Source organism: Herpailurus yagouaroundi, unplaced genomic scaffold (genome assembly GCF_014898765.1).
Source record: "Herpailurus yagouaroundi ecotype Mexico unplaced genomic scaffold, PumYag 29, whole genome shotgun sequence".
NCBI lineage: Eukaryota > Metazoa > Chordata > Mammalia > Carnivora > Felidae > Herpailurus > Herpailurus yagouaroundi.
This window is the reverse complement of record NW_024412377.1, coordinates 115007814-115035279: the sequence shown is the minus strand read 5'-3', so window position 1 is coordinate 115035279 and position 27466 is coordinate 115007814. Positions and strand designations below refer to the sequence as shown.

The window sequence follows — 27466 nt, the reverse complement described above, 5'->3', positions numbered from 1 at the left end:
CTAAGGGTTTTTTGACAAGAAGAGGAACTCTTTAAAAAAAATTGTTTTTAAATATATTTTAAGTGGAAATTCTCTTTTTAACATAATCTACCTTATGTGGCTTTACAAGTTATGTACTTTCACATAAATACTACTACTGTTCCCAGGCAGCATAGATGAAACTTAATTGATTCTGTTAATTGATTCTGTTCACACAACTGTTTAAATCATATGGTGTTTAAAAAAAAAAAACAAAAACTGTCCTCTTACATTAACCTGCTGCGAATGGGAATGAAGATTTACTCACCAGCTAGTATTTGTCAGTCACACCCTGGAACACAGTGATTATACTCCATTTCACAAATGCAGAAATGGGGCAATTTCAATCATTCTGCAATTCAAGCTACACCAGCCAGTGAGCTCACGTGGCCTGCCCCACAGTTTTAGTCTTAGATTGTACCTGTGGTTATGTACTCATTTCCACTTTTATCCTTCATTTTTCTGCCAGCAGCCATTTCTCACAGGACCAAATTTATCAGAAACAAGATGAATCAACCCTGCAAAACAGGTAATGTCACTGAGTAAGTGTGGGTTCAGAGGGCATTTTGTGTCTACATCTGTTTTAAAGCTTCTGTATTATTTGAAAATGTGTGTCTTTTATATAGCCTCTAGATATTACTGCTGAAGGGTACACTTGTGTCATTTTCAGAAAACATTACTTTTGAGAACAGGTTTTTGCCTCAGGAATTAAAATAAATTCTATTGTGGGGCGCCTGGGTGGCTCCGTCAGTTAAGCGTCCGACTTCAGCTCAGGTCACGATCTCACAATCTGTGAGTTCGAGCCCCGCGTCGGGCTCTGTGCTGACAGCTCACAGCCTAGAGCCAGCTTTGGATTCTGTGTCTTTCCTCTCTCTCTGCCCCTCCCATACTCATGTTCTGTCTCTCAAAAAATGAATAAATGTTAAAAAAAAATTTTTTTTAATTCTGTTGTTCTTTGATTCTACTTAAGTGATGTTAATAATTGTGTAAAAGGATGATACTGTCAGGTTAGAGATAATCTAGAAAAATGTTGGGTGTATCATGCTTACACAGAAAAGCCAATGAATGCATACATGAACTAATACAGTAATACACTTGTTACAGAATAAAATGCAGGAAATACTGAAGCCACTGGGGAAAACAGTGACTAACAGAAACTTTTGCAAACTATCTTTATGTGTCATGACAATTTTTAGGTTTGTCCTTTATTTTTTTTAACGTTTATTCATTTTTGAGAGACAGAGACAGAGAATGAGTGAGGGAGGGGCAGAGAGAGAGGGAGACACAATCCAAAACAGGCTCCAGGCTCTAAGCTGTCAGCACAGAGCCTGGCTCGGGCTTGAACTCATAAACCAAAAGATCATGACCAGAGCCGAAATTGGATGCTTAACCGACTAAGCTACCCCTAGGTTTGTCCTTTCTTAATTTTAAGCTGTAAGCAAAAATCTCAGGTTAAAATGACATAAGGGAGGAAAGTATGGGCCTTTTAAAGTAGGTCATTAGGATGGACCTAGAAACCAGAGAGCATGAAACATAACCTAGATCACATCTGGCTCTGCCAACTGCCATTTGACTCTCTGAACCCCCATTTCTGCTTCTATGAAATCAAAGTGACAATGTTATGTGAAGGAGAAGAATCTATGTAAGTGACCAAGAATTGCCAGGTACATTGGATACACAATATATGTTTGTATGAATGAATGAGTGACCCCAAGGGCATAGACTCAAATACTTCTTTGTGGCTAGAAGGGTCTTTAGCAGGGCTTGTGGCCAACCTGAGAGTTCATGCCAAATTCACATCCAAGAAAGGGGTCAGAACTCACCACACTGAAATGGGGGAAAAAAACAGAACAAAACAAAAAGTACTGCCAAAGCCTTTAAATTTTCAAAAGAAGCTGGAAATCTGGATTTTATCTGTAATTTCCTGGTTTTTAAACATTAGAAACTAATTTAAAATTTGGATTAGGAACTGTAGGCTAACCAAAATTCATATGCTAGATTTGACCTGTGGCTAGCCACTTATTAATCTCTGATTTTGGTCCAGGCTTATAAAACAAAAGAAGGTAGAAAACAGGAGTAGAATCGCCACTTTGGAAAAGTGGGTCTAGGACTTTTGTCTTCAAAGAGCTATGAGATGGGGACAAAGTGGAGATGCTGATTATAGATGCTAGAAAACTAACCTCTGAAGAGAAAATCAATGTCTAATTATATGCGCTGATGTGAAATGTTTACCACTAAAGTGTGATTAGCAGGTAGCAAATTCTGCATATGGAGCATTCAAATATACCATTACTGTGATCTAGATAACTTTGTGAATTTATTTGACAATAGATAGGCATTATCTGTGACTAAAGGACTCCATCCATGACTGAAGCCAGTCTTACCACTTTGTAATTAACCCAGAATCACCATAGCCCAGGCCTCATGGCCCTCCTACTTTGCCAGCCATGTAGAAATAAACTTGGGCTAACCTGATGATGTAAGAGGCAAAGGCATCATGCACCAAGTTCCTTTTCCCACAGTACTGAAATTCCTGTCAGAGTTTATTTTATTTTTTTTTTATTTAAAAAAAAAATTTTTTTTTCCTCAACATTTATTTATTTTTGGGACAGAGAGAGACAGACCATGAACGGGGGAGGGGCAGAGAGAGAGGGAGACACAGAATCGGAAACAGGCTCCAGGCTCCGAGCCATCAGCCCAGAGCCCGACGCGGGGCTCGAACTCCCGGACCGCGAGATCGTGACCTGGCTGAAGTTGGACGCTTAACCTACTGCGCCACCCAGGCGCCCCAATTTATTTTTGAGATTACTAAATGCTATTTCCCCTTGAAGTTAATTTGCTGAAGGAGATTTCTCAACGCGTATAAAGGCATACTGAGGATGAGGGTGTGACTAGGGTGAAAGGGGGAGAAAGAGAAGAGGGAGAAAAAACATGGTATGAGAGATACTGAAAAATCCTTGGCACCAAGTGGCATGACTGCATTTGTATTTTGTAAAGATCACTCTAGTGATCTTAAAGAATCAAACCAGTTAGTAGCAGAGGCAGGTACAAAGTCAGAAGATAACTGCAGTGTCCAGATAAGAAATTAAGAAGGGAGAGTGACATCACGGCAGCATAAAAAGGTCCCTATCAAAATTGAATCATGAGGAGGGGAGCCTGGGTGGCTCAGTTGGTTTAGCGTCCCACTTCAGCTCAGGTCATGATCTCACGGTTTGTGAGTTCAAGCCCCGCATCGGGCTTTGTGCTGACAGCTCAGAGCCTGGAACCTGCTTCGGATTCTGTGTCTCCCTCTCTCTCTGCCCCTAACCCACTCTCATTCTGTCTCTGTCTCTCTCAAAAATAAATAAAAACATTTTTAAAAATTGAAAAAAAAAAACTGAATCATGAGGAAAAAGCAAAAGTGAACAGACTGATAAAAGTAAGGGGACTGAATCAGTAATCAACTCCCCAAAAAGAAAAGCCCAGGACTAGATTTTTGCATAGGTGAATTCTATCAAACATTTAAAGAGTTAATATCCTTCTCAAACTTTTCCCAAAAAATGAGGACAAAGGAACAGTCCCAAACTCATTTCATGAGGCCACCATTACCCTGATAACATAGCCCTAAGGACTCTAATAAGAAAACTATAGGCCAAAATCCCTGATAAATAGAGATGGAAAAAATCAAAACATTATCAAACCAATTCAACAGCACAGGAAAGGGATCATATACCATGAACAAGAGGAATTAATTCTTGGGATACAAGCACGGTTCAACATCTACAAATCAATAAATGTGATACACCAGATAGATGCAGAAAGCTTTTGACAAAATGACAACATCATTTTATGATACAAATGCTCAATAATTTGGTACAGAAGGAACATATGTCAACATAATAAAGGCTATATATGACAAGCACACTAACATACTCAACTAGTTAAGTTTTCATATCTGTAACTTAAAGTCAATTTATTCAAGGAGATTTCTCAACATTTACATAATATGCTGACAGAATGAGGGTTGTACATAACTTTGTTATGGAGATGAAAAGTAGAAAGCTCTCCCTCCAAGATCAGATCCCTCCCCCCAGAACAATCAGGGGTGCCTTCTCTCACCAATCTTATTCAACAAAGTACTGGAATTTCCTGGCCAGAACAATTAGATAAGAAAAAGAACTGGGGTACCTGGGTGGCTCAGTCGGTTGAGCATCTAACTCTTGATTTCAACTAAAGACATAATCCCAGGGTTGTGGAACAAGTCCCACATCGGGCTTGGTGCTAAGCATGGAACCTGCTTAATATTCTTTCTTTCTCTCTCTCTTTTTCTCTCTCTCTCTCTCACCCTCCCTCCCTCTCTTTCCCTCTGCCCCTCTCCCCTGCTCGCATGCTCTCTCTCTAAAATAATTAATCAATTAATAAGAAAAAGAACTAAAAGGCATCTAAATCAGAAAGGAGGAAGTAAAATGTCTTTGTCTGCAGATGATATCATCTTACATATAGAAAATACCAAAGACTCCACCAAAAACTGTTAGAACTAATTAATTCAGTGAAGCTGCAGGATACAAAAATCAATATATAGAAATATGTTGCATTTCTATTCACTGAGAACAAACCAGCAGAAAGAGAAAAATAAGAAAATCATTCCATTTACAACTGCATCAAAAAGAATAAAATACCTGGGAGTAAATTTGACCACAGAGGTGAAAGACCTGGACTCTGTCAACTGTAAAACACTAATGAAAGAAACGGACGATGACACAAGTAAATGAAAAGATAAACCGTGCTCCTGCTCTAGAAAAATTAATGTTGTTAAGATGTCCATACTATCCAAAGCAGTCTGTAGATTCAAGGCAATCCCTATCAAAATGCCAACAGCCTATTTCACAGAACAAGAACAAAGAATCCTAACCTTTTTCTGAAACCACAAAAGATTCCAGGTAGCCAAAGCAATCCTGAGAAAGAATAACAAAGCTGGAGGTATCACAATCCCAGATTTTAAACTATACTACAAAGCTGTAATAATCAAAACATTATGGTACTGGCCTAAACACAGAAACATCAATGTAAGAGAATAGAGAGCCCAGAAATAGGCCAACACGTATATGGTCAATTAATCTATGACAAACGAAGCAAGGATATACAATGGGGAAAAGACAGTGTCTCCAATAAATGGTGTTAGAAAAACTGGACAGCTACAAGTAAAAAACTAAAACAACCATTTTCTCATACCACTTACCAAAATAAGCTCAAAATGGATTAAAGACCTAAACACAGGAGACAAAACCATGAAAATCTTAAAAGAAAACATAGGAAATAAACTCTTAGCCATCATTCTTATCAATATTTTTTGGCTCTCTCTCCTTTGGCAAGGGCAACAAGAGCAAAAATAAACTACTGAGACTACATCAAACAAAAAAAACCCTTTTGCACAGAGAAAGAAGCCATCGACAAAACAATAAGGCAGCCTACTGAATAGGAGAAGATAACTGCAAATGATATATCCAATGAGGGGTTAATATCCAAATATATAAAGAACTCATACAACTGAACACTGAAAAGCAAACAATGTGATTAAAAACTATTCCGAGGACCTGAATAGTTATTTTTCCAAATGACATCTACAGAAAGCCAACATACACATGAAAAGATGCTCAACATCACCAATCATCAGGGAAATGCAAATCAAGACCACAGTGAAGAATCACTTCACACTGATCAGAATGGCTACTATTAAAAAGATAAGAAATGACAAATGCTGGCAAAGACGTGGAGAAAAGAGAACCCTTATGCACTACTGGAGGGAATTCAAAATGGCGCAGCCATTATGAAAAACAGTATGGAGGTTCCTCAAAAAATTAAAATTAGAATTACCATATGATCCAGTGATTCCACTTCTCAGTATTTATCCAGAGAAAACAAAAACACTAAATCACAAATATATATGCTTCCCCCTATGTCTACTGCAGCATTATTTTCAAAAGCTAAAATATAGAAACAACCCAAGTGTCCATCAATAGATGAATGGAAATAGAAGATGTGGTGTGGGGGGGGTATGTGTATGTGTATATATACATCCATAATTAAATATTATTCAGCCATAAAAAAATAAAGAATGAAATCTTAACCACTTGTCATAACATGGATAGACATAGCAGGTATATTATGCTAAGTGAAAAACGTCAGAGAAAGACAAATACCACATGATTCCACTTATATGTAGAATGTAAAAAACAAAACACGTGAACAAATGGACTCACAAATACAAAGAACTTGTGGTTGCCAGAGGGGAGTGGAATGGCAAGAGGGTGAGAGGGGTGATGAGGAAAAAGCTGAAGGGGACTAAGAGGTACAAACTTCCAGTTATAAAGTAAGTAATGGGATCAAAAGTACAGCATAAGGAATACAGTCAATACCAAAACAGGGGTGCACAGATGGCTCAGTCAGTTAAGCGTCCGACTTCAGCTCAGGTCATAATCTCACCATTTGTGGGTTCGAGCTCCACATCAGGCTCTGTGCTGACAGCTCAGAGCCTGGAACCTGCTTCAGATTCTGTGCCTCCCTCTCTATCTCTCTCTCTGCCCTTCCCCTGCTCATGCTCTGTCTCTCTCTCTCTCTCTCTCTCAAAAATAAGTAAACATTTTAAAAAATTAAAAACAAAATAATACCAAAGTAACTCTTTGGTTCACCATTTCATAATATATTTAAATATTGAATCATTACTTGGTACACTTCAAACTAATACAAGATTGCATGTCAACTATACTTCAATTTAAAAAAAGTTTTTAAGTTGTAGATACAAAACTAACAACAAAAGAACAGAAATCAGCTGTTTCTCTACACTAACAATGAAATATCTAAAAAATAGATAAAGAATAAAAAGGGGAGCCTGGGTGGCTCAATCAGTTGGGCTTCCGACTCTTGGTTTCAGCTCGGGTCATGACCTCAGGGTTCATGAGTTCAAGCCCCACATCAGGCTCTGGGCTGATAGCACAGAGCCTGCTTGGGATTCTTTGTCTCCCTCTCTCTCTGCCCCTCCCCCACTTGCTCTCTATCTCTATCAAAATAAATTTTAAAAGCTTAAAAATATTACAAAAAATTTTTAAAAAAGAAAACAATCTTGGGGCGCCTGGGTGGCGCAGTCGGTTAAGCATCCGACTTCAGCCAGGTCACGATCTCGCGGTCCCTGAGTTCGAGCCCCGCGTCGGGCTCTGGGCGGATGGCTCAGAGCCTGGAGCCTGTTTCCGATTCTGTGCCTCCCTTTCTCTCTGCCCCTCCCCCGTTCATGCTCCGTCTCTCTCTGTCCCAAAAATAAATAAAAACGTTGAAAAAAAAAATTTTAAAAAGAAAACAATCTCATTTACAAGTGCATCAAAACCAATAAAAGACAAAGGAATAACTGTAACCATGGAGGTGTAAGATCTAGACACTGAAAACTATAAAACTATGATGAAAGAAACTTAATTAAACACGAATGAAAAGATAATCTGTGTTCATAGACTGGAAGAATTAATACTGTCAAAATGTCCATACTACCCAAAGCCATAGAGTCAATGCAATCTCTATCAGAATTCCAGCGATAATTATCACAGAAAAAGAAAAGGCAATTCTAAAATTTGTATGGAACCACTAAAGACACCTAAAAGCCAAAGCAAACCTGACAAAGAAGACAAAGCTAGAGAGTTCCCACTTCCTGATTTGAAACTATACTACAGAGCGATAGTAACCAAAATGGGGTGGTATTGGCATGAAAATAGACACAATGACAAATGGAACTAAATGAAGAGTCTAGGCATACACCTCGCATATAGAGGCAACTAATATTTGACAAGGGAGTCAAGAATATTCAGTAAGGGGAAAAAAGTCTCTTCAAAATGGTGCTGGGAAAACCTGGATAACTGTATTCAGAATAATGAAACTGACCCTGATCTTACATTACTCATAAAAATTAACTCAAAATGGATTAAAGACTTAAACATATGACTTGAAAATGTAAAAGTCCTAGAAGAAAACACAGGGATAAAAATTCTTGGCAACAATCTTCTGGATAGGACACCAAAGTGGAAGCAACAAAAGCAAAAATTAGTAAGTGGAATACGAAACTAAAAACTTCTTCTATACAGAAAAAAAAATCAACAAAATGAAAAGTCAACCTACTAAATGGTAGAAAATATTTGCAAATCATGTGTCTCATAAGGGGTTAATACCCCAAATATGCAAAGAACTCACAACTCAGTAGCAAAAACCAATCTGATTAAAAGATGCACAGAGGATCTGAATAGTTTTCTAAAGGTAACATACAAATGGCTAGACATATGAACATGTGCTCAACATCACTAATCAGGAAAATGCAAATCAAAATCACAATGAGACATCATCTCAGGGAATGTAAAATGGGGCAGCCACTATGGAAAACAGTATGAAGTTTCCTCAAAAAAATAGAAACAAAACTTCCACATGATCCATCAATTCCACTGCTGGGTATTTATCCAAAGGAAATGAAATTAGTTTCTCAACAAGATATCTGCATCCCTATGTTCACTGCAGCATTATTTTCAGTAGCCAAGACATGAAAAAAACCTAACCGTCCATCGAATGGATGAATGGTTAAAGATGCGTGTGTGTCAGTGTGTGTGTGTATAAATATTATTCAGCTGTAAAAAAGAAAGAAATCCTACCATTTTTAACAACATGGATGGACCTTGAAGATGTTAAGCTAAGTGAAATAATTACATCAGAAATAGACAAAGACCGTATGATCCACAAATATGTAGAACTTAAAAAAAAAAAAAAAAAAAAACCCTAGATACAGAGAACAGATTGGTGGTTGCCAGTTTGCAGGGCAGGGGGGTTAGTAGGAGGTCAAAATGGGTAAAGGTGGTTAAAGGGTACAAACTTCCAGCTGTAAGTCCTAGGGACGTACAGTAATGACCACAACATGGTGACAGCTATATTGTATATTCGATAGAGTATCTTACAAATTATCATCACAAGAAAAAAATTATAACCGTGTGGTGATGGATGTTGACTTATTGTGGTGATCATTTTGCAAAATACACACATATCATTGTTGTACCTGTAAAACTAATACAATACTGTATGTCATTAAAAAAAAAAAAAACTTATGTAGGAGTAAAAGCAAAGCGAAGTAGTCTAGATGCTTAAGAGGTTCTTTTCATGGTCTGACCTCTGCTTTACTCCATCACCTTCTAAACTATCACCTTCTCATGACCAAGATACCTTCCCTGCTATTGCTATTTCCCAACATATGATATGGTCTCTCTTGCCATTACACTCTTCTACCCCTGCCCCTCTCTTCACTTGATTCACTCCAACTTGTCCTTCAAGACTTACTCTTAATTCTTCTAAAGGTCATCCCTACCCATGCTGAGTCAGATGATTCTCTTCTGTAATGCTTTGGCATCCCTAACTTAACTTTTTGGTCCTCTCACTACTTGCCTATACTCTTTGAATTACCTTTCTTCTGTATGAGACTGTGAGTTTTGCAGCTGTAAGAACAGTATCTTATATCTGTGCCTTCACTGACTAATACAGAGACTGAAACAGACTCAGGTTTGTTGAACTAAATGGCAAGGAGAAATTATTGACTAAAAAAATACAGTTGATTTCTAACTTAATTAAAATATTTATAGCTGAATGGGGCACCTGGGTGGCACAGTCGGTTAAGCATCTGATACTTGATCTTGGTTCAGGTCATGATCTCACAGTTAGTGAGTTGGAGCCCCATTATCAGGCTCTGCCCTGATGGTGTGGAGCCTACTTGGGATTCTATCTCCTTCCCTCTGCCCCTCCCCTGCTTATGCATGCGCTCTCTTCTCTCTCTCTCTCTCTCTCTCTCATAATAAATAAACTTAAATTTTTTTAAATATATTTATAGTTTAATGAGACCAGTTTTCTGACTGTATATTCTTGGTGGGATATATTCAAGAACAAAGGAAAGCAAATACATATTTGGTTTCAGTAGTGATGTTGTAATTCTCAAAGCATTTTGCATTTTATAGGATACAGTGAATAAGAAATATTGGGGCGCCTGGGTGACTCAGTTGGTTAAGAGTCCTGCTTCAGCTCAGGTCATGATCTCGCGGTTTCTGAGTTCGAGACCCGCATCGGGCTCTGTGCTGACAGCTCAGGGCCTGGAGCCTGATTCAGATTCTGTGTCTCCCTCTCTCTCTGCCCCTCCCCTGTTCACGCTCTGTCTCTCTCTGTCTCTCAATAATAAATAAATGTTAAAAAAATATATATATATTGATGCCACCAAGGAAGATGCCACCATCTCACAGTTCATGATATTGAGTCCAGCTTTGGGTTCTGAGAGGACAGCACAGAGCCTGCTTGGGATTCTCTCTCTCCTCCTCTCTCTGCTCCTCCCCCACTCATGCTCTCTCCCCAAATAAATAAGTAAACTTTTTTTTTTTAAGGATGCAACTTATGGGAATGCAAGCTGGTGCAGCCACTCTGGAAAACAGTAGGGAGGTTACTCAAAAAACTAAAAACAGAACTACCCTACAACCCAGAAATTGTACTACTAGGTATTTATCCAAGGGATACAGGTATGCTGTTTCGAAGGGACACATGCACCCCCATGTTTATAGCATCACTATCAACAATAGCCAAAGTATGGAAAGGGCCCAACTGTCCATCAATGGATGAATGGATAAAGAAGATGTGGTGTATATATACAACGGAGTATTACTCAGCAATCAAAAAGAATGAAGTCTTGCCATTTGCAACTACATGGATGGAACTGGAGGGTATGATGCTAAGTGAAATTAGTCAGAGAGAGACAAGTATCATATGACTTTACTCATATGAGGACTTCAAGAGACAAAACACATGAACACAAGGGAAGGGAAACAAAAATAATATAAAAACAGGGAGGAGGACAGAACATAAGAGACCCTTAAATATGGAGAACAAACAGAGGGTTACTGGAAGCGGTGTGGGAGGGGGGATGGGCTAAAAGGGTAAGGGCACTAAGGAATCTACTCCTGAAATCATTGTTGCACTATATGCTAATTTTGATGTAAATTTAGAAAAATTACATTAAAAAGATAAAATAAATAATAAAATAAAACAAAACAAAACAAAATAAAATAAAATAAATTAATTAAATAAAGGATGCAGCTTAACAGGGCTCCTACAGAATAAATTTGGGGCAATTTGATCAGTAAGTGGGATAACGACGTTATCATGCTGAATAAAAAAAGACCCATGAATCCACAGTGATTACAAGAGGGCAGAGAATGAGAAAAGGAAAGCTGTTTCTTACAAACGAATATCAGCTAATAAAGTAATAAATATAGAAATGGGGATCAATTAAAACACATCATTTTGGGACACCTGGGTGGTTCAGTTGGTTGAGGGTCCAACTTGAGCTCAGGTCATGATCTCACAATTCATGAGTTCAAGCCCTGCGTCGGGCTCTGTGCTGGCATCTCAGAACCTGGAGCCTGCTTCAGATTCTGTGTCTCCCTCTTTCTCTGCCCCTCCCCCACTCATGCTCTCTCCCTCTCTCTCAAAAATCAGTAAACATTAAAAAAAAATTAAAAACACATCACTTCATGAACCCCAGTGTAATAACAGACCAGGCAAAAAATCCTCATTGATGCTGAAACCACTGTGAAATGTTGGGGAAAAGGATACTCTCATGGTCACAGAGCATCACTCTAGAGATTACTCATAAATACAAAGGGAAACCATTATCTTCCAGTGAAGGTCTGTTGTCATTTTTAAAAAAGTGATCACATGTAGTATCAACAATACTAGGACAGCCTGAAGTGATGTCCCTCCTGATGTGATGCAGTAAGAAGCACACATTATATATAATATACATCATAAATATCCCTCTCACCAAATGGTGAACATAAAACAGTTATGTAAGACAGCAGGTTTGATCTCTTCGTAAAAGTTTTAGGTCATGAAAAACAAAAGCAGGGGTAGACTAAATTAGACCAGATTAAAACAGACTAAAAGCAATACGTAAACTCTGATCCAATTTAAAAAAACAAATAACAAAAGAAAAAATAGCTAGCAAAGTCATTTTTGAGATGACAGAAATTTGAGTATGGACTATATAGTCATGATACTGAATTAATGTTCATTTTAAAAGACAGGATATTGGGATTACTTAGAAAAATGTTGTTCTTGGGCGCCTGGGTGGCGCAGTCGGTTAAGCGTCCGACTTCAGCCAGGTCACAATCTTGCGGTCCGTGAGTTCGAGCCCCGCGTCGGGCTCTGGGCTGATGGCTCAGAGCCTGGAGCCTGTTTCCGATTCTGTGTCTCCCTCTCTCTCTGCCCCTCACCGTTCATGCTCTGTCTCTCTCTGTCTGAAAAATAAATAAACGTTGAAAAAAAAAATTAAAAAAAAAAAAAGAAAAATGTTGTTCTTGTAAAGCCGATATGGAGAATTCGTGTTCAAATGGAAAGGAAAAAAAAAGAGAAAGGGAGGCAATACTGCAAAATATTAACAATTGGTGAAACTACAAAAAAGATAGATGGCTGTTCATTGTACTTTTCCACAGATTAGAAATTTTCAAATATAAGCTGGTAAAATATTTCTAAATTTGTATATTTTTTGGTTTGGTTTCATTTCTTTTTTATATTTTACCTTGATTTCCTTCTTTTGCAGTTCGTTCCAGCCTTTCAATGGCAATTCAGCCCACACTAATTGACCAACAGTGTTAAGAATTATTTAAGCAATTATGTAATTTCCAGAAGAGGGCAGCAAAGTAAAAATTTTCTTTAATAAAGGATGATCTTGGTGTTAACTTTACCAATTATTTGAACATTTGCCTCTAGGTCACCTCTCTCTCATGAATAAAGCAGGTGTGTCAGTGTGCCTCTGAGAAAATTAAAAAGCTCAAAAGGCAATCACTGAGACTTCTATTTTTTCTATCTAAAATCTAGAGTCAATGTTTATTGTCTGACAGGACATTCCTATTTTCCCATTCTGACAGACAGCTACAACCAAGGAGAAGGTGTATCAAGACACTTGGTAACTTCTTTGCTGATCTCCTGTTCTGAAGACCACCCAGCTCCTAGCTGGCCATTCAAGCTCCCACCCATCCATCCACCATCTATTTACCCACCGATCTAGCTTCCTAAACTACTTCTACATGCTAATGCTCTGAACCTTCAATGACCACCAACCACCTAATGCCTCAAATCTCAACATTTCCAATGATCTTAGTCTGCCTAAAAACTTTACTTCCTACCATTCCTAATTCAATTGTTTGCTGTACTCAGATCACTGTAGTCTTGCTCTGTGAACCCATTGTGTTCAATCCCATCTCTGTACCTTTGCTCATGCCAGTGGTTCTCAAACTTCTTGAATTTATAGTTTTGTCTGAGAAGTGGTTGAGAACCAATATTCAAAGCTGCCACAACCAACTGTGTACTACACAATTCTATGGGGCATCATTGACACTACAGTCCTAAAAGAGTTGTGTATTTATTACAATTACTTTCCACTAGATGGCAGTAAAGTGGCTGAAGGAAGAAGTGGCTTTTGCTTAAAAAAAAAAAGTGGCTTTTGGGGCGCCTGGGTGGCCAGTCGGTTAAGCGTCCGACTTCAGCCAGGTCACGATCTCGCGGTCCAGGAGTTCGAGCCCCGCGTCGGGCTCTGGGCTGATGGCTCAGAGCCTGGAGCCTGTTTCCGATTCTGTGTCTCCCTCTCTCTCTGCCCCTCCCCCGTTCATGCTCTGTCTCTCTCTGTCCCAAAAATAAATAAATGTTGAAAAAAAAAAAAGTGGCTTTTGCTAATCCACACAAAGACTAGCAGAGATCATTTTTTTCTTCTGCTTTTAATGAAATATTTTAGGTCCTATGGCACAAAATAACTTCGAAATATTCTGTGTCTAACTTTATCAATATGCCATACACTACTGTAATTCATAGAATGGGCATTAACTCCAATGAAATGTCCTTCCTCAAAATTTTGCATCACAGTTTGTAGTTCTAACACTCGATTCTAAAACATTTTTGTCTTCAGACTCTATTATACTTTTGAAAATTACCAAGAGTCCCCAAGGAGCTTTCGTTTATATGGGATATATCCATTGATATTTCCTGTATCACACGAAAACTGATGTTTTAAAATATTTACTTATTAACTAATTAAAAATAAAAATTCAAAATCTATTACATCTTAATGTGGATGACATACCTTTATAAAAAAGAGTTAATCCATTTCCCCCATAAGTAGTGAGAAGAATGACATTTTTTCTATTTTTGCAAAGGTATTTTCTCTCTGGCTTAATAAAAGAACTGGATTCTTGAGACAGGGGAAGCTAGCAGAGTAGGGGGGACCTAAGCTCACCTTTCCTCACGAACAAATCTAGATAACTATCAAATGATCCTAAATACCCCAGAAATCAACCTGAAGACTGGCAAAACAAACTCCACAACTAAAGGGAGAGGCCATATCGAAGAACACAGCAAGTACCGAGACAGGTCTGGGAGAGAAAAACATTGTGGCCACTGCAGTGAGGAGGGAGCTGTGGCCACAGAGAAAAGCAAGAGACAAACACAGAGGGGAGCACACAGGGAAAACAAATCCCCAGAGCAATTGGCTAGGAAAGCAAGAGGGCCCAAATTGCTTGAGTTCTTGCACCCAGTTGTGCTTAAAGCCTACAGTTTTAAAGGTCAGCTTGGTTCTGGGAGAGCTTGGAGGATATCGGGCTACTCTTGAAGAAAAGGCAGGTCAAATACTCTGTAGACTTAGGACATGGAAACAGTTATCTGAAAAGAACCTGGGGCACACATGGTGAGGTTAGTAGCTGCTCATCTCAGAGCATGTCACAGAGAGGGAGTATTCACAGACAGTCCCCTTCTGGAAGAAAAGAACTCACAGGCACCATTTCCCACCCTGTCCCTCACCATAAGCATGGGACCACCTGTAGGAACCAGCACAGACACTTGCTACCTAACTTGCTTACACCAAGGCCCACACCCCCACACTCTGGTGGAGGTGGCCTTTCCTGTCACGCTTGCCTCAGTCCCAACATGGCAGGCCCTTCCCAGACCAGCCCAAACCCATGCTCACACCTCATCTCCTGACAAGGGAGTTTGGGGGACCCTTGGTTCTGGCAGCAGTGGCACAGTGGTGACAGGTCTCACATCACAAGCAGACCAGAAGACACCTAGGTAAAACTCACCACATCCAGGCCAAGGACCAAACACTGCCCACAACAAAGAGAGCCTCTGCAGACTACTGGCCTGAGAGATAAAGCAGCCAGGACACAACAGCAAAGCAAGCACACGCTGCATACAATGGAGATAGTCTAGAAACCACCAGGCCCGGGGAATAGGTGATACTATACTTAGGCACCTCCTCTTCATAAAACCATTACTCTCAAGAACAAGAGGTATAGCTGACTTTCCTAGCATACAGAAGCAGGCACAAAGACTTAGACAAAATGAGAAAAGAGAGGAATTTCTTTTTTGGGGGGCAGGGGGAGAGGGCGAAAGTAAGCAAGGGGCAGAGAAAGAGAGGGAATCCCAGAAAAAGCAGAGAGAGCGAGAGAGAGAGACAGAGAGAGAGACAGAGAGAGAGAGAAGTGGGGCTTGCCAGAACCAGGGCTCGTGTTCACCTGAAGCGGGGCTTGTGCTCACCCAATGTGAGACTCGAACTCACAAACGGTGAGATCATGACCTGAGCTGAAATCCGATGTTCAATGATTGAGCCACTCAGGCACCAGAAGAATTTCACCTAAATCAAAGAACAAGACAAGGCCATGGCCAGGGATCTAAGCGAAACAGATATAAGTACACACCTGATGGAGAATTTAAAGCAATGATCATAAGAATACTCACTTGACTTGAGAAAAGAGTGGAGGACACCAGCGAGACCATTAACATACAGATATGGAATAACATAGCACAGATAAAGGGCTCAATAAAAAAGAGAAACATGCTTGACGGAATAAACAGCAGGCTGGAAGAAGCAGAGAAACAAATTAGTGACCTAAAAGACACAGTAATTAAAGTAATCAAGCTGAACAAAAGAAAGAGGAAGAATTATGCAAAACAAGAATTCACTTACGGAACTCAGTGACTCCATCAAACAGAGTAGCACTCATATTACAGAAGAAGAGAAAAGAAGAAGAAAGGGAAAAGGGGGCACAGAATTTATTTGAAGAAATAATAGCTGAAAAATTCCCTAACCTGGGGAAGGAAATTGACATCCAGATCCAGAAGACACAGAGAACTCCCAAAAATTACAAAAGCAGATGCACACCAAGACATATTGTAATAAAAATGGCAAAATACAGTGATAAAAATATTATATTATAAAAACAATGAAAACACTAATTTGAAAGGATATATGCACCCCTATGTTTATTGCAGCATTATTTACAATAGCCAAATTATGGAAGGAGCCCAAGTGTCCATCGATAGAAGAATGGATAAAGAAGTTATATATATGCAATGGAAGATTATCAGCCATTAAAAAAGAATGAAATCTTGCCATTTGCAACAACGTGGATGGAGCTACAGAGTATTATGCTAAGCAAAATAAGTCCATCAAAGAAAGACAAATCCCATACGATTTCACTCATGTGTAATTTAAAAAACGAAACAGATGAATGTGGGGTGGGGAGAAGAGAGAGAGGCAAAGATTCTGTTTAAGAATCATAAAACAGTTAACTATAGACAACAAACTGAGGGTTGGTGGAGGGGAGGTAGGCGGGGGTATGGGTCAAATGGATGATAGGTATTAAGCAGGGCACTTGTGATGAGCACTGGGAAGTGGTGAATCACTAAATTCTATGCCTGAAACTAATATTACACTATAAGGTAACTAGATGGAATTTCAATAAAAAATTGAGTGTTTTGGTAAATTGGGTTGGTTGACGCTTAGCTATTTCAGTGGTGACGCCACTTCATTCTTTCTGATACTCGTACCTCTGGAGATCTTCATATTTCTCTAAGTTCTTCCATCTAAATACATAAGCCTGTATCTCCCTCTTTTTTTTCTCTCTACCCTCTACTCAGCAACATGAGTGTGGATCCAGCTCAGCCCCAATGCCCACTTTGCCCCAAAGCACCCAATTCTAGGGACTCTTCTCCAATGCATGAGGTTTATGGGCCTGAAGGAAATTATGCATCTTGCAAATGTCATCTGCTGAGACCCCACACACAGAGACCATTGCTCCTCTTCCTTCCTCCATGGATCTGCTTGTTCAGTACAGGCCCAATACTTCCACCAGTCCCAGAGTAAAAGTACTACCCACTTCTACAGAAGATCAGAACCATCTTATCTCAAACTCAGCTGTATGTACTCAATGAGAGATTTCAGACACAGAAATACCTCAGTCTCTAGCAGATGCAAGAACTTTCCAACATTCTGAACCTTAGCTATAAGCAGTTTAAGACCTGGTTCCAAAACCAGAGAATGAAATGTAAGAGATGGCAGAAAAACAACTGGCCAAAGAATAACAACAGGGTGACTCAGCTCTCCAGAATACCCAGACTTCTATTCCTATCACCAGGGATACCTGATGAACACTTCCGGAAACCTTCCAATATGGAGCAACCATTACTGGAACAGCCAGACCTGGTACCCCCAAGCCTGCAACAGCCAGGCCTGGAACAATCAGCTCCACAACTGTGGAGAGGAATCCCTGCAGCCCAGATCCAGTTCCAGCAAAATTCTGTCAGCAATTTGGAGTCCATCTTAGAAACTGCTGGAGAGGGGCAGCTGGGTGGCTCAGTAGGTTAAGCATCCAATTTCGGCTCAGATCATGATCTCACAGTTCATGGGTTGGAGCCTTGTGTCGGGTTCTGTGCGGACAGCTCGGAGCCTGGAGCCTGCTTCGGATTCTGTGTCTCCCTCTCTCTCTGCTCCTCCCCCACTCACACTCTGTCTCTCCCTCTCAAAAATAAATAAACATTAAGACAGACAGAAAGACAAAAACTAACTGCTAGGGAAAGCCATAGTGTAATACAGCAAACCACTAAGTATTTTAGTACTCAGGAAACAATAGATTTATTCCCAAATTACTCTGAACATACAGCCTACAGATGTGTGACGATGAATATATCAATCTCAATGTGGGTGGTGGCTGTATTACTTCTCCTAGGATTTGTCTTTTACGGTCTGTATCTCTTCCTTGATATTGTTTTTCATTATGCTTATTCTGTCAATCAAGGGGTATGGTTGCAGTCTAATCAAAGAGGATTCCGTAGCTTTGGCTGCTATAGACAACATGCTAAAAGATGTTTCTGGCTATATATAACTAGATACAATACTAAACTGGACATCTTTCGGCTCCAGAATTCAACCTCAAGAATGGGAAGTAAAAATACAAAGACATGTGATGAAGGATTATTTGTATTTTCTGAGATTGTGAGGCTTGTTAACAACTTCAACTGTTATGGTGATGGGTTAAGTTATAATGTGCATCACTGATTTACTCTGCCCCCTGTACTGGTTTAATTACAACTCCTAACTTGTTCATTATTCCAGTATTTGTAGAAAGCTGAGGGCCAGCTTGGCTGGTGGTTTATAGGTTTAAGTACAAATAAATACCCACTTTATCTTTAAAATACATACACACATACATAGAAACAAAAAGAACAGAATGTCTCAAATCACTGATGTAAGGTTCTACTAATCAAGCTGGAAAAAGAAGAGTAAAACCAAAGTAAGTAGAATGTATAATAGAGAACAGAAATTAATAAAATGGAAAATAGACAAACAAAAGAGAACATTAAGACAAAAGCTGTTTCTTTGGAGAAAAAACCCGAGTTACAAAGATGAAGAAAAAGGAAAAAAAATCACAAAAACCAGGAATCAAAGTGGGGTTCTCACTACAGATCATATATAAGACTATATTTATGAACAACTTTATGTCAAAAGTTTGACAGCATAAATAAACAAATTTCACGAAGAACTTTTTATCAAACTTGAAACAAAATGAAACAGAAATTTTCAAGAGTGCTTCATCTTTCAAGGAAATTGAATTCAGGAGGAGGGATCAAGATGGCAAAGTAAGAAGATCCTGAGCTCACTTCCTCCCATGGACATACCAAAATCTACAACTATGTAAAGAACAACTATCTTTGAAAACAAATTGAAGACTACCAGAACATGTCATACACAACTAAGGAAAAAAAGAAAAAGCCACATTAATATGGGTGGGAGGGGGTGAAGACATTATCTAATTAGTACCCACACCTCCTGCACAATGATCCCCTGCAGGAGGGTATCAAACATACAGGCCCTCCAAGAGAAACAAGAGTCCAAGCACCACATCTGGATCCCCAGTTAAGAGACTGGGAGCTAGAGAGCATTATGCTAAGCACGGGAAAGATGAGTGCCCATAATATCTGGCTTTGAAAACCAGTGGACTTATGTGTGGGAGACCCAGAAGGCAATAGGAAACCTATGTTCCATGCTTTAGGGCAGGTGCATAACCTCATTCATCCCAAGTTCCAGAGCAGAGGCAGCAGTTGGAAAAGCAGCTGGGTGCTGAAAAGAGATTCACTGACCAATTTCAGGACATGTGCCAGAGGGGCAGGGATCTGTTAGAACATTCTCCAGAGACGGGTGTGTTACCAGACACCTTTTTCTTCTTCTTCTTTTTTTTTTTTTTTTTTTTTTTTTTTCCATTTCCCTTCTACCTAGCTGGTCCAGCCTGGCAGGAGCCATTTCTGACACTCTACCTACTGTGCTAACACCAATCACCTGGCCCCAGCCTTTCTCTGCAGATTGTGCCAGCCCAGCCCAGCACCCCTCCAAAGCAGCTCCCACCCTGCCACACCTGGGGGTGGAGGCAGCTGTACTGGAGCCCTGGCCTCCCACTACTCCCATCCCCAGCAAGCAACCTCCACCCCAGGGGAAAAGAGCCAAATACTAGGGCACCTGCAATAGTCACACCTGGAGGTCACAGCCAGCCACAGTGGAAGCCTATTCCACCCACACACATGGCCACAGCTGCTGCAGCAGGACTTCACAACCAGCTGCACAAGGAGTCAACTCTGACACAAGCATGCCCATAGTGGTTATGGCTTGTACTCTCAGCCAGACAGACCAAGGACCAGCCCCACTCACCAGGACATCCAGAGTCGACATGGGTAGCCCTCACAAAAAGCTGCACAACTGCCCTGCACACCAGGGAGTTCACACCAAGTGCAACCCAGCTATAAAAGAAGGATACGTGTAGCCCACACAGGAGAGCCCTCTAAGGCACCTGGCTCAAGAATGAGGAGGTGGGAGAGGGGTTGCACAACTGGGCCTGACAGGACACTTTCTGCATAAAACCAATCTTTCAAAACTGAAAGATATAATTGATTTACCTAATACACAGAAACAAACACAAACAGGCACAAGAAAGAGACAGAGGAATATGCTCAAGACAAGAGAACAAGACAAAACCTCAGAAAAAGAACTAAAGAGAGAGAAGCAATATACCTGATAAAGGTTCAAATTAATTTTCATAAGATGTTCACCAAACTCGGGAGAATGGATGAACACACTGAGAACTTCAACAAAGACAAACAACATATAAAAAGAATCAATCAGAGCCCAAGAAAAACTGAAATGAAAAAACACACTAGAAGAAAATACCAGTGGATGAGATGATGCACAAGAATGGATCAGAAACCTGGATGACAGAATAGTGGAAACTACCCAACTGGAACAGCAAAAGGAAAAAAGAATCAAACACAATGAGGATAGCTTAAGGGACCTCTGGGGCAACATTCTCAGCAAAACATGTGGGAAGCAGAGAAACATTTGCATAATGGGTACCAGAAGAAGAGAGACATAAAGGGGTCGAAAACCTATCTGAAGAAATATTGACAGAAATTTCCCTGACGTGGTGAAGGAAACAGACATCCCATGCCAGGAAGCACAGAGTCTCAAACAAGATGAACCTAAAGAGACCCACACCAAGACACATAATAATCAGTGTCAACAGTTAAAGGCACAATCTTTAAGGTAGCAACAGAAAAGCAACTAGTTATGTATAAGGGGACCCTCAAAAAACTATCGGCTGATTTTTCAGATTTCACAGGCCAGAAGGAAGCAGTACAATATATTTAAAGTGTTGAAAGGAAAACATTTAAAACAAGAATATTCTACCTGACAAAGTTATCACTCAGAATTGAACAACAGATCAGAGCTTCTCAGATAAGCAAAAGCTAATGGAGTTCATTAACATCAAACCAGCCTTACAAGAAACCTTTAGAAAACTTCTTTACATGAAAAAAGAAAAGGCCATAACTAGAAATAAGAAAATTGTGAAAAAAAATAAAATGTAACTGGTAAAGGTAAACACATAGTAAAGATAAATGATCAACCAGAGTGAGTTATGAAGACTAAAAGACAAAAGTAGTAAAATCATCTAGACCCACAATAATTAAAGGATACACAACATATTAATATGTAAAATATAATATCAACAACATAAAATGTGGTAAGGGTGGTTAAACTATGGTGCTTTTAACTTGAACTTAAATGACCATCAACTTAAAACAGAATGAACCTCATGTTATATATAAACCACAAAACTAAATCCTATAAATAACAGATACACAAAAAAGGAATACAAACATAACACAAAGGAAAGTCACCAAATCACAAAGAAAGAGAGCAAGAGAAGGAACAGAGAAGAACAGCAAAAACAAACAGAAAACAACTGACAAAACAGCAGTAAGTACCTATCTATCAATAACTACATTAAATTAAATGAACCAAATGCTCCAAAGAAAAGGCATAAGGTGTATAAATGGGTTAAAAAAAAAAAAGAAAAAAAAGAAACATAAAAAACAAGACCCATCTATAAGCTGCCTACACGAGACTCACTTCAGATATAAAGACATACACAGACTGAAAGTGAAGAGATGGAAAAAGATAGCCCATGCAAATACAAGTAAAAAGAAAGCTGGAGTAATACTTATATCAGACAAAAACACAGTCACACACAGACTGTAACTGAAGACAAAGAATGGCATTACAAAAGATAAAAGGATCAACCAAACCAAAGAATATAACACCTATAAACATCTATGCACCCAACACAGGGGCACCTAACATATAAAGCAATATTAACAGACATAAAGGTGAGAATTGACAGTAAATGAAATAATAGCAGTGACATTGGTGGATAGATCATCCAGACAGAAAATCAACAAGGAAACAGTGGTTTTAAACGACACGTTACACCAGGTGGACTTAATAGATATACAGAGCATTCCATCCCCAAACAGCAGACTACACATTCTTTTCAAGTGTACAGGGAATACTCTCCCAATAGATCACATGTTAGGCCACAAAACAAGTCTCAATAAATTTAAGAAGAACTAAATAATATCAAGCATTTTTTCTGACCACACAGTATGAAACTAGAAATCACTTGCAAGAAAAAAAAAATGGGGGAAAAAAAAAACAAACAAAAAACACATGAAGGCCAAACAACATTCTACTTAATAACCAATGGGCTAATAAAAAAATCAAAGGAAAATTTAAAAAATACCTTAAGACAGGGGTGCCTGAGGGGCTCAGTCAGTTAAGCATCTGACTTCGGTCAGATTATGATCTCATGGTTCATGAGTTCGAGCCCCGCATTGGGCTCTGTGCTGACAGCTCAGAGCCTGGAGCCTGCTTTGGATTCTGTGTGTGTCTCTCTCTCTGCTCTCCCCCACTCATTCTCTGTCTCTGTCTTTCAAAAATAAATTAAAAACATTTAAAAAAAATGTTTTTAAACACCTTAAGACAAATGAAAATGGAAACACAATGGTCCACAACCTGCAGGATGCAGACAACACAGTTCTAAGAGGAAAGCTTATAGCAATGCAGGCCAATCTCAAGAAACAAGAAAAATCTCAAATAAACTTACACCTAAAAGAACTAGAAAAAGAACAAACTAATACTAATGTTGTAGAAGAAAGGAAATAAAGATCACAGAGGATATTAATGAAATACAGAGCTGGTTGTTTGAAAACATAAACAAAATCAACAAATCATTACGCAGACTTACAAGAAAAAAACAAAGAGGGCCCAAATAAATAAAATCAGAAATGAGAGAGAAGTTACAATGAACACCACAGAAATATAAAGGATTATAAGAAAAATCCTGCAATTATAGGCTAACAAATAGGAAAAACCAGAAGATATAGGTAAATTACAAACATACAATCTTCCAAGATTGAATCAAGAATAGAAAATCTGATCAAACCTATAACTAGTAATGAAGTTGAATCAGTAATCAAAAAACTCTCAATACACAAGAATCCAAGACCATGACATATCAGATAAAGGGTTAGTATCCAAAATCTATAAAGAACTTATCAAACTCAACACCCCCAAAAAAAATAATCCAGTGAAGAAATGAGCAAAAGACATGAATAGACACTTCTCCAAAGAAGACATCCAGATGACAACCAACACATGAAAAAATGTTCCACATCACTCATCATCAGGGAAATACAAATTAAAACCACACTGAGATACCACCTCACACCTGTCAAAATGGCTAACATTAACAACTCAGGCAACAACAGACACTGGCCAGGATGCGGAGAAAGAGGATCTCCTTCGCACTGCTGGTGGGAATGCAAACTGGTGCAGCCAAGTATGGAGGTTCCTCAAAAAAAAAAACCAGAACTACCCAATGACCCAGAAATTGCACTACTAGGTATGTATCCAAGGGATACAGGTGTGCTGTTTCAAAGGGACACATGCACCCCAATGTTTATAGCAGAGCTATCAACAACATCAAAGCATGGAAAGAGCCCAAATGTCCATCGATGGATGAATGGATAAAGAAAATGTTGTGTGTGTGTGTGTGTGTGTGTATATATATCTATACACACACACACACACACACACACACACACACACACACACACACACAATGGAGTATTACTCAGCAATCAAGAAGACTGAAATCTTGCCATTTGCAATTACATGGATGGAACTAGAGGATATTATGCTAAGCGAAATTACTCAGAGAAAGACAAATATATCATATGACTTCACTCATGAGGAACTTAAGGTACAAAAAAGATGAACATAAGGGAAAGGAAGCAAAAATAATATAAAAACAGGGAGGGGGACAAAACGTAAGAGACTCTTAAATATGGAGAACAAACAGAGGATTTGCTGGAGGGGTTGTGGGTGGGGGGATGGGCTAAATGGGTAAGGGGCATTAAGGAATCTACTCCTGAAATCACTGCTGCACTATATGCTAACTTGGATGTACATTAAAAAAATAAATAAATAATTTTTAAGAAGGCATCATACTCCCTGATCTCAAACTATGCTATAAAGCTATAATAATCAAAACAGTGTGATCTGGCACAAACCCAGACATACAGATCAACAGAATAGACTAGAGTCCAGGAAAAACCTTACACTTATGCAGTCAATTAATTTTCAACAAAGAAAATAAGAATATACAATGAGGAAGAGACATTCTATTCAATAATTTGGTCCTGAGAAAACTGGAGAGCTACTTGCAAAACAACGAAACTAGACCACTTTCTTACACCACACACGAAATTAAATTAAACTAAAATGGGTTAAAGACTTAAATGTGAAACCATAAAACTCTTAGAAGAAAACATAGGCAGTAAGCTCCTGGACATTGGTGTTAGCAGTATTTTTTTGGATCTGCATCCTCAGGCAAGGACACCAAGAGCAAAAATAAATGGGACTACATGAAACTAAAAAACTTTTGCACAGTGAAGGAAAACATCAACAAAATGAGAGGCAACCTACTAAATGAAAGAAGACATTTGCAACTAATAAAACAATAAAGGGTTAATATCCAAAATATATAAAGAACTGATACAACTCAATAAAAAAAAAATCCAATTAAAAAGTGGGTAGAGAACCTGAATAGACATTTCTCCAAAGACATACAGATGGCCAAGAGACACATGAAAAGATACTCGTTACTAATCTTCAGTAAATGCCAATCAAAACCACAATGAGATATCACCTCACACCTGTCAGAATGGTTAGTATCAAAAAGACCAGGAATAACAAGTGTCAGCAAAGATGCAGAGAAAAGGGAAACCTTGTGTACTGTTGGTGGGAATGCAAAATGGTGCAGCTTCAATGGGAAATAGTCTGGAGTTCCCCCAAAAAATTAAAAATAGAAATACCATACATTTCAACAATTTCACAGCTGCGAAGCAAACAAAATCACTAACTGGAAAAGATATATGCACCGCCATGTTCACTGCAACATTATTTACAATAGCCAAGATATGTAAACAACCTAAGTGTCCATTATCAAAACATGAATAAAGAATATGTGGTGGGGCACCTGGGTGGCTCAGTCAGTTAAGCGTCCAACATCGGCTCAGGTCATGATCTCACAGTTAATGGGTCCAAGCCCCCATTGGGCTCTGTGCTGACACCTCAGAGCCTGGAGCCTGTTTCAGATTCTGTGTCTCCCTCTCTCTCTGCCCCTCCCCTGCTCATGCTCTGTCTCAAAAATAAACAAACATTACAAAAAAAATTTTTAAAAAGAATATGTGGTATAAATATATACAATGGAATATTACTCAGCCATAAAAAAAGAATTCTTGCTATTTCAAAACCTGTAACAACTTTGTGGGGTGCCTGGGTGGCGCAGTCGGTTAAGCGTCCGACTTCAGCCAGGTCACGATCTTGCGGTCCGTGAGTTCGAGCCCCGCGTCAGGCTCTGGGCTGATGGCTCGGAGACTGGAGCCTGTTTCTGATTCTGTGTCTCCCTCTCTCTCTGCCACTCCCCCGTTCATGCTCTGTCTCTCTCTGTTCCAAAAATAAATAAACGTTGAAAAAAAAATTAAAAAAAAAAACAAACCTGTAACAACTTTGTATGGTGACAGATGGTAGCCAGACTTCTGATGGAGATCACTTACTAATGTATATAAATGTTGAATCACTATGTACACCTGAAACTAATATTGTATGACAACTGTACTTCAATTTTAAAAACTGAATTCATTATCAAAGAAAACTACAAACCCAAATGATTTCACTGGTGAATTCTATCAACATTCAAGGAAGGAATAACACCATTCCTATACAAATGTTTTGGTCTTTTTTCATAAGTAGAGGAAAAGAGAATACTTCTCAATCCATTTTATGAGGTCAGCAAAAGTCTAACACCAAAACCTGAAAACAAAACTACAAACAAGCCACGACACTGAAAATTTTATAACACACTTCGAAATAAATTTGAGACAACAAAAGCATATAAAAACCTAGAGTGTGACCAATGTGTTACTCATAACTATCTAGCTATCTCAATCCAAGCATGGTGTAACATCTGACAATGTATAATTCATACATTAACAAAAAAACATAGAGAAATTATGTGATCACCTCAGTAAATAGCAAAGAAAAGCATATGATACTCATCAACTTAAAACAAAAATTCTTGACAAACCAAAACTAGAAGAGAACTTTTTTTTTTAATGTTTTTTTTTTCAACGTTTATTTATTTTTGGGACAGAGAGAGACAGAGCATGAACGGGGGAGGGGCAGAGAGAGAGGGAGACACAGAATCGGAAACAGGCTCCAGGCTCTGAGCCATCAGCCCAGAGCCCGACGCGGGGCTCGAACTCACGGACCGTGAGATCGTGACCTGGTTGAAGTCGGACGCTTAACCGACTGCGCCACCCAGGCGCCCCAGAAGAGAACTTTTTAGATTCGAAGTACACTTAACCAGAAAATTAAATAGTAATAAACGATATTAAAACCGTAGAAACAGAATAATAAAGTGTAATTATACAAACTAATATGGGAAACTCCAAAATACATTTTTGAATAAACAAAAGAAGTTGTGGATATTTGTAATAGCTTGAAAACATTCACACATATATCTATGATTTTCTGTAGGAATACAGAACACATAGAAATAAGACTGAAATAAGACAAACACATAGAAATAAGACTGGTAGAAAACACATCAGTCTGATACTTTTTTTATGTTTATTTATTTATTTTTGAGAGAGACAGAGACAGAGTGTGAGCGGGGGAAGGGCAGAGATAGAGGGAGACACACAATCCGAAGCAAGCTCCAGGCTGCGAGCCGTCAGCGCAGAGCCCTACATCGCGCTTGAACCCACCAAGCTTAACCGACTGAGCCACCCAGGCACCCCATAAATTCTTAACAAACACGTACTGATTTCAGAGATTCTTGTAGTTTGCATCCACTGGAACTAAGCGTGGTCTGAACTTCTCCGAATTGGGTGTGTGTGTGTGCGCGCGCGTGTGTGTAAATACACGAGCGAATGGAGAAAGAAAAGGGGAATAGAGGGCTTCTCTCAGCTACACGAACCTACGATTCAGCCAGCTGAGGTCAATAAAGGAGAGGGACTGAGGCCACAAGATTCAAGGGAGTCCCAGGGCAAAGGAGCAAGGCACTGAAGGCGGAGACCCAAGAGGGGCGGGACGGCGTGGCCTCCGCTCCTCCCCGGACCAGGGCGGGCCCGCGACTGTGAC

General features: G+C 39.3%; 1 long non-coding RNA gene and 1 pseudogene across 8 annotated transcripts in view; one reads left to right on the top strand and one right to left on the bottom strand.

Annotated features, from left to right (window-relative positions):
• Positions 1–27466, bottom strand: part of LOC121015706 (uncharacterized) — a 76316-nt gene that overhangs the window by 48738 nt on the left and 112 nt on the right. For 3 of the 8 annotated variants that reach the window (XR_005783945.1, XR_005783949.1, XR_005783934.1), the window contains exon 2: positions 440–536. The exons of 1 other annotated variant lie outside the window; for it this stretch is intronic. This is a non-coding gene — a long non-coding RNA (uncharacterized LOC121015706). 4 more of the 8 variants (XR_005783936.1, XR_005783937.1, XR_005783951.1 and 1 more) reach the window with 4 other exon arrangements.
• Positions 16985–18050, top strand: LOC121015700 (homeobox protein NANOG-like; annotated as a pseudogene).